The sequence below is a fragment of the Bactrocera oleae genome, chromosome Y (assembly GCF_042242935.1).
Source record: "Bactrocera oleae isolate idBacOlea1 chromosome Y, idBacOlea1, whole genome shotgun sequence".
Lineage (NCBI taxonomy): Eukaryota > Metazoa > Arthropoda > Insecta > Diptera > Tephritidae > Bactrocera > Bactrocera oleae.
In genome coordinates, this window is record NC_091542.1 from 1,614,294 (window position 1) to 1,627,706 (window position 13,413).

General features: G+C 36.6%; 1 pseudogene; it reads right to left on the minus strand.

Annotated features, from left to right (window-relative positions):
* Positions 1-7,166: 7,166 nt before the first annotated feature.
* The window catches only part of LOC138858279 (importin-4-like), a 79,980-nt pseudogene continuing 73,733 nt past the window's right edge, over positions 7,167-13,413 (minus strand).

A 13,413-nucleotide genomic window follows, 5' to 3' on the forward strand; every position in this document is an offset into this window, starting at 1 on the left:
GCTTACGTTGGCTGGTTGGTACGCCTTAAGAAAAAATTTATTATCAAATAAAAGTTGATCGAGCCCATAATTCGAGTTATTTTCAATTTGATGGCAACTGAACCCGAAAACGAAGACGATGATGAAGAATACTTTTTGGGTGAAGACAACTCGAATCCGATGACAACGGCTATTCAAACAATGGATCTGCTTACACTGAGAGTGTCACCAGAGAAATCAATTCTGCCATTATTGCAACTTTTTTAGCCCGCCTTGTAGGGTCAGGACCCACTGCACGTTGTGTTGCCTACTTAAACATGACCGCTATAGCCGAAGGATGCTCGGAGGCTACTTGCAACAAATATCTCGAAACTCACTTCTCTAAATTCACTTCGTTTCTTCAAGCAAGATGATATCGATAATGGTAACTCGGATGGGGAGGATGGGGAGGATGGGGAGGATAATTATTTAGATGAAAAGATGGAGTCCCGTTCATCCCTTACTTTGAGAAATATTATCGTAAAGTGTCAATTGACGTATTGAGCTCGTTTATTGTGGCTAGGTTTATGGCCAAAATAGCAAATGTAGACGAATCTAGCTCGCTTTGCTTAGGATCGGTAGAAGAACAGTAGCTGTAGATGAACTTTATCACTTCGCTCATCCATGAATCAGACACTTTGGCTTCGTGACGCACGAAACTACCAACAAATTGAGCAATAGCCTTACGTACAGATTTTTGCTGCTCCTGCATGTTGCTCAACCGGTTTTTCGTTCTATTGACGCAATTTTGGTCAGTGCATCTTAAGTAGTACAGCAGAATATTGACGCACCAGCGGCTCCAGTACCGAGACGGCAATTTCGCAAAGAGCTGGTACAGTCTCCGGATGCTTGTAAACCTCTTTTTAATCAGCGGCCCTTTTGATTACGTCATTAGCCGAAGAAAGTAAATTTGTAATAATTTGCGTAATTTGCTGCGTTTTGGATTGTAAAAATTGCTTTCTGTTCCAAAAGAGTCTTATTCCAGTAGTTTATCGCTCTTTTTGCTAAAATTACACGCTTACAAATTTGCCAATTATTTCCTTATCTTGCTTTGCTCCAACTGCTTTATGTTCCTTCGTTTTTTAGACGCACATATAACCGAACTCACTATACAAAGAAATATATCGCAATTTTTGCTTCTTACAGATATTGATACAAGTAAATACGATTGAATAAAAATAACTAATAAGAAAATTTACTGAAAGCTGATTGATTTCGCCTTGTACTCGTTGTTTGTTCCGATCCGTCTCGAAGGATTATAAATAACCACGTATATTGCCAGCACCCTCTACGATAGCTTCATCGTATTCGCTCCTCAGTATCTTCGTCTTCATCTCCAGTAGACTCATCAAATTGGCAAGCGACCTTGCCCTGGGGCACGTCCATTATACAAGAGAAGACAACATCACGAAGTTTAACCGATCTTTTTCAAAAGATCACCCAAACCTTCAAGTGCAGACAACACAACAGAAACTTCTTCGTCATCTTGTACAATTTGACACAATTTGGGGATCCAAATTGTAATAGCATAGAAAACGTCTTGCAAATCTTGTAGTTTGTATAGAGCCACAATTAACAATTTCAATGCGTCAATCGACACTTTACGTATGTCTTCCTGTGGATGATCGATCATCTTGTAAACATTTTGATAAGATTTCTCCAAGTAAAGGACGAAAGCGACTCCGGTATACTCGGCAAATTTCTTAATTGCTAAAATGGCCTCCTCTTTTAAAGTGAATGTTTTTTTATAAGATTTATCGATAAATGCAATTTGCGTATTGTTTGCTGATTGAATGTATATGTATGTAGTTTGTCTTTTTACTGTAGATTCTAGCTTTAATTGTTATTGTGCCTTTAGCTGAATTATTGTTACACAGTTCTGCTAATTGCTTTATTAAGCCTAAGGAGTACTGCGGGAAAATCGTTGCAAATAAATACTTGAACTTTTATTTTTTATTTTGTGGTTGTTGTGTGCATATATAATATATATAAATGTAAGCGCATAAGTTAAGGCAATCAATAATTTGTTAATATAATATACATATATACACATATATATGTAAATATAGTATTATATAAGTACATATGTATATAAGTATATTCACCGGATTTTTAATTTTTTTTATATAAATTTTTAGGGATTTTCCGTTAACGTTAACAGTATACAGGATTTACAACATACATATATAATCTATTATATAAAAATAAGTCGGGTTTTCCTTCCTGACGCTATAACTCCAGAACGCACGAACCGATTTCCACGGTTTTGTATTCGTTGGAAAGGTCTCGGGCTCCGTGAGGTTTATAGCAAAGAAAATTCAGGAAAAATTTCAACAGAAAAGCGGGAAAATATTTTTTCTCATACAGCGCCATCTCTGATACATAGCATGTACTACAAACCAATATTTTAAGTAGATGGCGCCGGTGCGTGATACATTTTTTGACAGCTACTCATTGTTCTCTGCTCAGTTAATTTCATGTGACAAACCGGTATTGTGTTCACTGTGCAATTGTGAAAAATAAGTTATTCGTTCCCTAACATTTCAATTGGAATCCATCAAATCAATCACGTGTATTGTGCAAATTTTTATTCAATTTCAACAACACGCATTTGTCTTTAAGGTGGTAAGTTGAACTTTATAAATTATGTGGAGCGTGCATTTGAGGTTAAATTCACCACTCAAGTGTATTCACAGAACTTAAGCAAAGAAAGACAAAATATTATATAATAAGTGAAAATGCCCGATTGAGAAACGCGTGAGCACACGAAGATCATTGGTATCATACAATCGCTTGGCATTCCAATCTGATCCCACTGCGAACTACAGTGATTCAAATTTAGATATTGGACCAATGACGACTATATTGCGATATTGCAATGCGTTAAAGTTCAAAAGAGAAACGGCTGGATTGTGCTGCGCAAGTGGAAAAGTCAAACTGGATCCATCTATTAAATGGAAAGCAGTCAGCGAAGCGTCAGCTTTGATAATGAAAAGATTGAGACACTTACAACAGTTTAGGAGTCAGTTAGCCGTATCGTATTAGTATTATCGTAGAGGAGACTTAAATGTCTTCTTCTCTCCCATGAAGTAATACTTTGTCCAGTGGTTCCGTGGGAGAGATTTGGGTTGAAAGTAGGTTAGGTTTAGCGGATTAAAGTTTCGCACTTCGGCTTTCGATGCTTCCCCCTACTATAAAAAACAAAAAATAAAACAAAAAAAACACCACACGATCAGAAGTTACACCGTATTCTTCAACAAATGATTGTTTGCAATTAAAGATACAAGGACAAATATATCATTTGCATGGTTCAATGGTGCCAACACCAGATGAACCGCATGAATTTTTGCAAATATATTTCATTTCGTCGATGGTGGATCAGCTGAATGAGCGATGATCAAATCGCTGCACAATTTTCCAAACAATTGTTAGCTGTTGGAAATGGAAAAGTCCCAGTTGATGCGACATCTGGATTAATTACTCTTACCAACGACTTTTGCCGATTTGTAGACTCTCAATTAGCTATTTTTGAAAATGTTTTCCCAACGATTACTGCGAATTATCAGAATTATGCTTGGTTAAGTCAACGAGCAATTCTTGCCGCAAAGAATAATGATGTACAGGCACTGAGTTTCACCATTCAATCAAAAATTGCTGGCGATTTGGTGACATACAATTCCGTTGATTCCATAACAAATCCCGATGATGTAGTAAATTATCCAACGGAATTTTTGAACTCTCTGGAGTTACCAGGATTTCCACCACATAACTTGCAACTCAAAGTTGGTACAGTTATTATGATATTGCGTAATTTGAATCCACCGCGACTTTGCAACGGTACTCGATTTTCGGTAAAAAGACTTATGCTGAAATTGATTGAGGCAACCATTATTAACGGAAAGTACGCAGGTGAAAATGTATATATTCCTCGGATACCAATGATTCCGACTGATCTTCCGTTTGACTTCAAACGATAGCAATTTCCAGTTCGCCTTGCGTTCGCAATGACAATTAACAAGTCGCATGGCCAATCGCTTAGTGTTTGCGGGATAAATTTAGAAAATCATTGTTTTTCACATGGGCAGTTATACGTTGCATGTTCACGAGTTGGGAAACCATCCGCTTTGTGTGTGCTAACGTCAGACCAAAAAACAAAAAATGTGGTTTTTCAAAGAGCACTTCAATGAAACGGATAATTTGCGGACACGTATAACGCTTCGATCCAGTATTTATTTTGGATCCCCTTTCATTTACTTAGAGAAGTTCAACTAAAAAACACTTCATTTTTGTAATCGAAATGAATTCATTACTGTTGTGAAATGAAATAAATTTTTTCCTTTCCAAATATAAAACAAAAAAAAAATGTTCTTCATCTTTTAATCACCAAACAAAATATTACATAAAACGAAGCCATCTGGTGGCGAAACGGAGTTCGCCAGGTTTGCTAGTTAATAAAAAAAATTAAAACGATATACTTTCTTTGTCTCGCCTCAAGGGGGTTTTGGGGAGAATGGATGTGTGTGTGTGTTTTTTTTTTTTTGAGGATTTTGTGGTTTTCCCTTTTTGCCTTATGGCCGATGCCTGTTGTGTATCTCTCTCCCTGTGTTTTAGCTGCTGCATACATATATATTTTGTTGTTAATCTCGCGCCCGTATTTGATTATTAACGTTTTGTTTTTTATGTATAATTTTGGGATTCGCGCCGAGTTCTGAATTTTGGTTTTTTGGTTTCGCGCCCGTTTATTTTTGTGTTTAAGTATGTTCTGATTTTATGTTTTTGTTTTTTTGGCACATTTAATATGTTTATCCGCTTTTCCACTTTTATGTTATATATGTATGTTTATGTGTTCGAACATATGTTCGGTCACTCAACTCTCAAATTCGCTTTTTGCATATATATATTTGTATATTTCTTTAGATTACACTGAATTTTTTTTCCAATAACTGTCACTGTACCTTTTTGGTTTTTTTTGTTCACTTGTTGTCAATACACGGTTATTTTTTTATTTGTTTTCCAATAAATGAACCGGTTATTTTTCACTATTTGTTCATTTATTGGCACATTATTTTTTATTCACGCTGTTAGTTTTTGTTCACGTTATTTAATTATTATTATTTTTTTCTTTTATGTTTAATAACCCATAGTTCCGTTCACTAGGGCTCGAAGGACATAAATAACCAAGTACGCAATTATTTTGATTTCACTCACCTCTATCAAAATCAGTTGATAAAAACGAACTTAATTAAAGGAACGCGGGTGTTCGAACCGAAAGATGTTCCGTCGAAAGCGAACCGGTGCTAAAAAGAAGCGTACGGGATCCGTTTGTAGTCCCTTATATATCTATTGATGGCTATATTGTAGTGTGATCGTGATGATGTTATATTTGTGTTCGTGTTGGTGCATGGTGTAGTGATGTGGAATGTATGGGAGGTAGGTGTGATGATGTGGATGTGAATTGATGTGGTGAATGTGGTGTGATAATGTCTTATGGTGATGGGGATAAGTGGTCAGTTAGCCATACAACCATAAAAACCAAGTACGAAATTAATTTTGATTTCACTTACCTCTAGTAAAATCAATTGATAAAAACGAAATGAATTTAGGGAAGGCGGGTGCTCAAACCGAAAGATTTTCCTTCGCATGGTTTCGAGATATTTGTTGCAAATAGCCTCCCAGCATTCTTCGGCTATAACAGCTATGCTTAAGTAGGCAGCACAACGTGGCAGCGGGTCTTGACTCTGCAAGGCGGGCTTCAAAAGGTGCAATAATGGCGGAGTCAATTTCTCTGGTGGCATGCTCAGTGCAAGGTCCATTGTTTAAGTAACCCTTGTCATCGGATTCGAGTTGTCTTCACCCAAAAAGTATTCTTCATCATCGTCTTCGTTTTCGGGTTCAGTGGCCATCAAATTGAAAACAATTCAAATTATGGGCTTGATCAACTTTTGTTTGAAAATCAGTTTTTTCTTAAGGCGAATGAACCAGCAAACGTAAGCCACGACTTTTATGCGCATAGCGCTATCATACTCTCGAGAATATCAAAAACATAAACGAATTGATCGACCTCAGGGTGCACAGCAAATGCTTGAAGGGATTTAACAATTAACGGCATGGACTTCTGCAACGTTTGTGCTGTGCTGTGGCCCAATGTGAACGGCACCAAAGAAGTCATATCAATTGGAATGTTGAAAATACCAGGTGTAGCCATGTTGCCAGTTGCATCGGTGGTCACCACTGCAGCAGTGAACATTCCATTCCAATATGAAACCGATTCCATGTGCTGCAAAAATTGATCAGGGGCCGCATCAGCCAAAATAGCAAATAAAGACGAACCTAGCTCGCTTTGCTTAGGGTAGAAGAGCAGTAGCTGTAGGTGAACTTTAGCACTTCGGTCATCCACGAGTCAAACTCTTTGAATTCGTGACGCACCAAAACACCAACAAATTGAGCAAAAGCTTTGCGCCCAGACTTTTGCTGCTCCTGCATGAGGGCATTAAGTATACCCTGCTTAATAATTTGCTGTTGCTCAACCGGCACTTTGTTCCATTGACGCAATTTCGCAAAATGCTTCTTAAGTAGTGCAACAGAATATTGACGCACCTGTGGATTCATTGTCGAGACGGCAATTTCACAAAGAGCTGGTACAGTCTCAGAACGCTTGTAAGCCTCCTGTAAATCAGCGGTGGATTTTTTGATTACATCGTTAGCCGAAGAAAGTAAATTTGTAATACTTTGGATTATTTGCTGCATTTTGGATTCTAAAAATTTCTTTTTGTTCCCGAAGACTCTTATTCCAGTAGTTTTTCGCTCTTTTCGCTAAAATTACATGCTTACAAAGTTGCCAGTTATTTGCTTATTTGGCTTTGCACCAACTGCTTTATGTTCCTTCGTTTTTTTAGACGCACTTATAACCGAACTCACACGTGAATACAAAGAAATGTATCGCAATTTCTGCTTTTTGCATATAATTATTTTCAAAACGTTATGGGAATTGCACCAATATTCCCTGTACTACCTCAGCTGGCAGATGATTTTCAAAGAATGATTGAATAAAAACAGCTAATAAGAAAATTAAATGAAAGCTTTTTCTTGTATATTGTGTGACTGATTTCGCCTTGCTTTCGTTGTTTGTTCCGTTTCGGCTCGAAGGATCATAAACAACCAAGTATATTGCCAGCACACTCTACGATAGCCTCATCGTATCCGCTCTCCTCAGCATCTTCGTCTTCATCTCCAGTAGACTCGTCAAATTGGCAATCGACCTTGCCCTGGAGCACTTCTGTTATACAAGAGAAGGCAACATCAAGAAGTTCAACCGTTGGTAAAGAGATTTGCTTAAATTTTTTCAAAATATCACTCAAACCTACAAGTGCAGACAACACAACAGAAACTCTTCGTCATCATGCACAATTTGGCCCAATTTTGGTATCAAGATTATAATAGCTTTGGAAACGCCTTGCAGATCTTGTACTTTGTATTGAGCCGCAATGAAGGAGCTCAATGCGTCAATTGACACTTTACGTATGTCTTCCTGTGGTTCATCTTGTAAACATTTGGATAAGATTTCTCCAAGTAAGGGATGAAAGCGACTCCGGTATGCTCGGAAAAATTCTTCGATGCTAAAATGTCATCCTCTTTTTCATCTAAATATGAATTTTCAACACTGTATCCCGCAATGTTGTTCATCGGCCTCCTCTGCTGGCGCTTATGTTCATATATTCGGATATAATTTTATATGCAAATATATAAGATAGATAGATTCTAGCTTTAATTGTTATTGTGTCTTTAGCTTACTTGTTGTTACGCAGTCCCGCTAGTTGCTTTATTAAGCCTAAGGGCTACTGTCAGAAATTCGTTGCACGTAAATACTTGAACTTTAATTTTTTATTTTGTGGTTGTTGTGAGTATATGTATACAAATGTAAGCGCATAAGTTAAGGCAATCAATAATTTTTTAATATAATATATACCATATATACTGGCTGACCCGGCGAACTTCTTACCGCCTAGCAGTCAATTAATGTCGTGTTATCTTTTAGCTGAACTAATTTAGGCTCTGATGAAGGTAATACAATGATACAAAATAAATATGAACATAGATAGATATATGAAAGTATTTAATTATGATCAACAATACATACAGAAAGAGAATACAATTAAAATTAAGTACTTCAAACACGTGTCAGAAAATAAATGAATAAATTAAAGTATGTTGTGTAGCATGTGATGCACTCGGATTAACTCTATTCATTCAAGCACCTTGTGGTAAACGACATTCCTTGTTTTTTTGCCAGGCGCAAGAACAAATAAAGCGGATGGTTTACCGACACTTATACATGCGACGTACAAAACATGCATTTTCTAGATTGAGGCCACAAATAGTCAATGGTTGAGCCTGTGATTTGTTAATCGTCATGGCGAAGGCAAGACGAATCGGGAATTGAATTCGTTTAAATTCAAAGGGCATTGGAGTAAGAACTTCCTCGTCTCTAAATTTCTCTAAAATTCTTTGAATATCAATACGGGAATCACATTGCTCATCAGTTTTCTTATCACCAAACGTGTTCCATTGCACAGTTTTGGTTGGTTTAAATTTCTAATCATGATCACTGTCGAGCCAACCCTATGTTGCAAATTGTGCGGTGGTAAACCAGCCGCATCCAAGGAGTCTAAAAATTCAGTTGGGTAATTAGTGGCTTCGTCTTCGTTTGCTTCACAGTCGATAGATTTGAAAGAATACAGAGTGCCTACGATTTGATTCTGAATTATAATATGTAGGTCGGAGTTTTCTACAAAAAGATAACCACGCTAATATCTTAAAGGACATACTTAAAGAAAATCTGTTGGACAGTAATTTCCTTAAATTCGAAAAGGAAATTAGAACAAAAACTCTGGGGATACAATGGAATGCGATATCTACCAGTTTTCATATACTACAGAGTCAATATCAGCATTATCCGCCATAACAAACCGACAAATTTTATTCTCTGTGGCAATACCTTTCGACGCCGCAGGATGGCTTTCGCCAATTATGATCCAAGCCAAAAGACTAATACAAGAATTATGAATAGATGGAACCGATTTGGATGAACAAATAAAACCATTTCGTTTAGAAAAGTGGTCCCAGTTTGCGAGCAATCTAAATGATATCTCACAGATACAAATCCCTCGATGGATAAACTATGCCCAGAGCACAAAGCCGAACTACACGGCTTCTGTGACGCCTCTGAAAAGGCATATTGCGCCAATATATACGTAGGCGACATTGCGCCCACAAGACTAGTAATTATATAATTATAAATAATTATGAAATTTATCGTGTTAATGTAGGTAACGCATATGTCCGCAATGAATCAGCATTACGAGTTTTGAAAGGTGCAGCTTGCCGTAGTTTTATCACACGGGTTGACCAATCGAAAAGAACAAAATGATGTGGCGATCAGGCCCGTAGACGAAAACGAACGCGATGCTCCCGTCCTATTTGTTAATTTGCTGTGTGGTCTGTCATCATGTGTGGTGTTTTCAAATGTTGAGTGTGGTGTGGTGCGTCGTATGTGGCGAGAACCTGTGAGTGTTTTCAGGTGTTGTGCGTTGCATTAGGGTGCGCCATTATTTTCCCGGGTATAGTGGAGTGTACATGTAGAGGAAGGCTTAACCTATTTAACCTTTCTGGACCCCTAGGCGAATATTTTTCCTAGTTTTACACATGTTTACTAAAACGGTATACGTATTTATTTCGGCATACTGCTTCTGAAGTAGCCGAGTGAGTTAAGGAAGATCATTCTCACGTACTTAAACACCTCAACAAATCCTTATCAGCTGTAAACATAAAAACATGTCTCATGACATATACACATAATAATGTATTGTAATTATCAGTAATAAAAAGTTCATAAGAACTTATCCAAATATATTTATCAGCTTAAAATAAGAACACAACAGAACAACATGAATGTTCTGTCGATAGTACAAATAGTTGTAAGCAAACCTAATGTCTTTTAGTCTTAGTATTGCCATCAAACGTAAAGGTTCAATAAATAAATAAAAATAATAAACCCAATATTATTATTATTTAACTGGGGGCTCAACCGGGATAGCAAATCAACTTGCTTTCCAGTCAGTCTTTGAAATATAAGACTTAAAAAATAAAAATCTACAGTCTTAAAGAAATACACATCAGGTTCCTGAAAAATTGGAACAAAAACAGAATTCTGAGGAACCACTAAAAACTGGAGCACAACTACGCGCACACATCGACGTACTAACTCAAACTTTGCAGCAGCAAAGCATTGAGATGCAGAATCTACTATCAGTGATTGAATCAAGCCAATCGTTTAAAGGAGTATCGATGGTCCACCCTAGATACTACAGTGCACTTCGTATAGTACTCACAAAAATAACAGGAGCAGCAGCAGATATTCTTACAAACCACAACACGAAGATGAATTTTTATTCCATAATAAATAGATTGGATTACACGTTTGCGGACCAAAGGCCACTATACGTCCTTTTAGAGGAAATGAAAAAGATCGTACAAGGAAGGAAAACCTTAGCCGAATTCCACAGTGAAGTGAGCAAAGCGCTTAATTTGGCACTATCAAAAATTGAGATGTCCGAAAACCAAAACAGTGGTTCTATGAAAGACTATGCAAACCAGGAAGAAGTAAGGACCTTCATCCTAGGGTTAAATAGCCAATATACAAGTGGGACATTGTATAGTCATAACCCTAAAGATTTGGCTTACGCAGTAGCTAGTACTATTTACCACGACAATGTGAATCGCCAATTCGAGATACATTCTAACCTGCCCAGGAGGAATGAGCAACAACGATTCCATCAACCTGATGATAAAAGGAAGGCCAAGTTTATTCACATAGAGAGGACGGACAACATCATCAATACAGACCAAACGTCAGAGTACAGAGGAATTATCAACCGCAACAACAACTTGCACCAGAATCAATGGAAGTGGACAGTTCGCAGCAGTATCAGAGGCCAACATATTACTTCAATCAACCAAGGAATCCGCCTCACCAACAAAATCCATTCGAAAGAGATAGGAACGTCTCGTCACAAAACTTCCATCAACAAAAAATGCAACGCATAAATCAAACCGCACAAGCAGACTACGATGGACATCTTGAGACACGGAGTACTTTTTTAGGCGAGTAAACAGGTTGCCTTGTATCAAAACAAAATGTGGATTAACCGACACACCCGTTACAATTTTAGTGGAAAAAGGATCAACTAATAATTATATTAGCAACAAATGTAAAATCGTTAAGTCAATACAAATTATACCTTTTAAAACAAAAACTTTACATGGCTTTTCAGTCATTAATTAAAAAAAAGGGATTGGGACATATGGATATGATTTAGTATATTATGAAATATATAAGCTAAATGAATTCGATATGATGTTAGGAGAACAGGGACTTAGAACTCTTAAAGCAGAAGTGAATTTATTTGATTATAGTTTAAAGTACCAGAAGGAAGTGACCCATAACGTAGAACAAAAAATTAATTTTACTATCAATAACCCTCAATACGAAGAAGACGTAAGAAGAAAAAAAACGTTCAAATAAGTGAAACTCTTCCTTTTACTACAACTATTCAGGCGACAATTAGGACCCAGACAGAGGAACCAATATGGACAAAACAATATCCATATCACATTGCGGATAACGACTAATTAATTCACCCACATGGACTGTTCCAAAAAAATGCGCTGACGAACAAGGTAAGCCAAAAAGGAGAATGATAGTTGATTTTCAAAAAATTAATGCTCAGACAATCACAGATAGATATCCAATACCTGATGTAAATATGACTATCCAAAATTTAGGAACAGCAAAAGTATTTTCAACTATAGATTTAGAATCAGGATTCCATCAAATTTTAATAAAGGAATCCGATAGAGAAAAGACCGCTTTTGCAGCCAATGGAACAAAGTATGAATTTGTTAGGATGCCGTTTGGGTTGAAAAACGCACCTTCAATCTTTCAACGATGCGTAGACGATATCTTACGATAATATATTGGTAAATTTGCATATGTATATATAGACGATGTATTAATATTCTCTTCCTCACCCGAAGAACGTATTGAACACGTTTCAACTATAATAAATGGACTACATAAAGCCAATATGAAAATTTCAGACGAAAAGTCACATTTTTTTCAAGACTGAGTGGAGTATCTTGGCCACATCAGTAAGCATAATAGGATTACTAGGGATCCAAACAAGATTGAAACAATAAAAAATTTCCCAGTTCCAAAAACGCTTAAAGAACTAAGGTCATTTTTAGGATTAGCTAGTTATTATAGAAAAATTTATTAGGAATTTTGCATCTATCACTAAACCCTTAATTATTCATTTAAGAGGAGATCAAGGAATGATAAGAAAAAATCAGAGCTTCAAAGTATACATAAAATTAGCACTGGATGCACTGCAAAAAATATAAATAGCACTTCAGGAACAAACAGAACTCTTTCAACTATTATGGCAGTCTTATCTCAAAATAAACAACCAATTGCCTTAATTTCAAGAACATTAAATGATACTGAACAGAATTATAGCACAAATGAAAAAGAATTATTAGCTATAGTTTGGTCACTTCAAAAGTTACGAAACTATCTATATGGGATAGCAAATTTAACTATTTTCACAGACCATCAGTCCCCCATATATTCTATATCAGACAATAATTCGAATACGAAATTAAAAAGGTGGAAAAATTTAATTGAAGAATATGGAACAAAACTTGTTTATAAACCATGACACCAAAATGTTGGAGCAGACGCTTTATCAAGACAACAAATAAATGCGACTACTGATTGTTCTCAACATTCGGCAGAAAGTTCACCTGTAGAACATTTCATAAGGGTAAAACAACCATTGAATTCATTTAAAAATCAAATTATACCTATTTATGATCCAGCCAACGTAGGCGTATCAACGAAAACAATTTTTCCAAAATAGAGTACGTCATACAATCCACTACAAAGACAAGAATTACTTAATAGAAAAATTAAAAGAAGTTGCAAGACCAACTGTCACGAACGCTTTAAAAATAGACGAGGAAATATTATTTCATGTCAAAGATGACATTATTGCTAATTTTCCAACTTGCACATTTGTAATATCACCAAATCTATTTATAGATGTTATAAACATAGACGAACAAAAGGAACTAGTAGTAAAGACACACAGACGTGCTCGCCGCAATTATAAACATAACACACAAGAAATTTTACTTAGTGTGCTTTTACACGGGGACTCAAAAGAGTCTCAAACCAGTTTATTGTGGGCGAGGGGACGACGAGGAAAGACGAAGGGACCGTGCCACTTGTGTTCGGGTGGCACGCTTTTTGTTCTTGTTCGTAACAGCTCGCTGCTA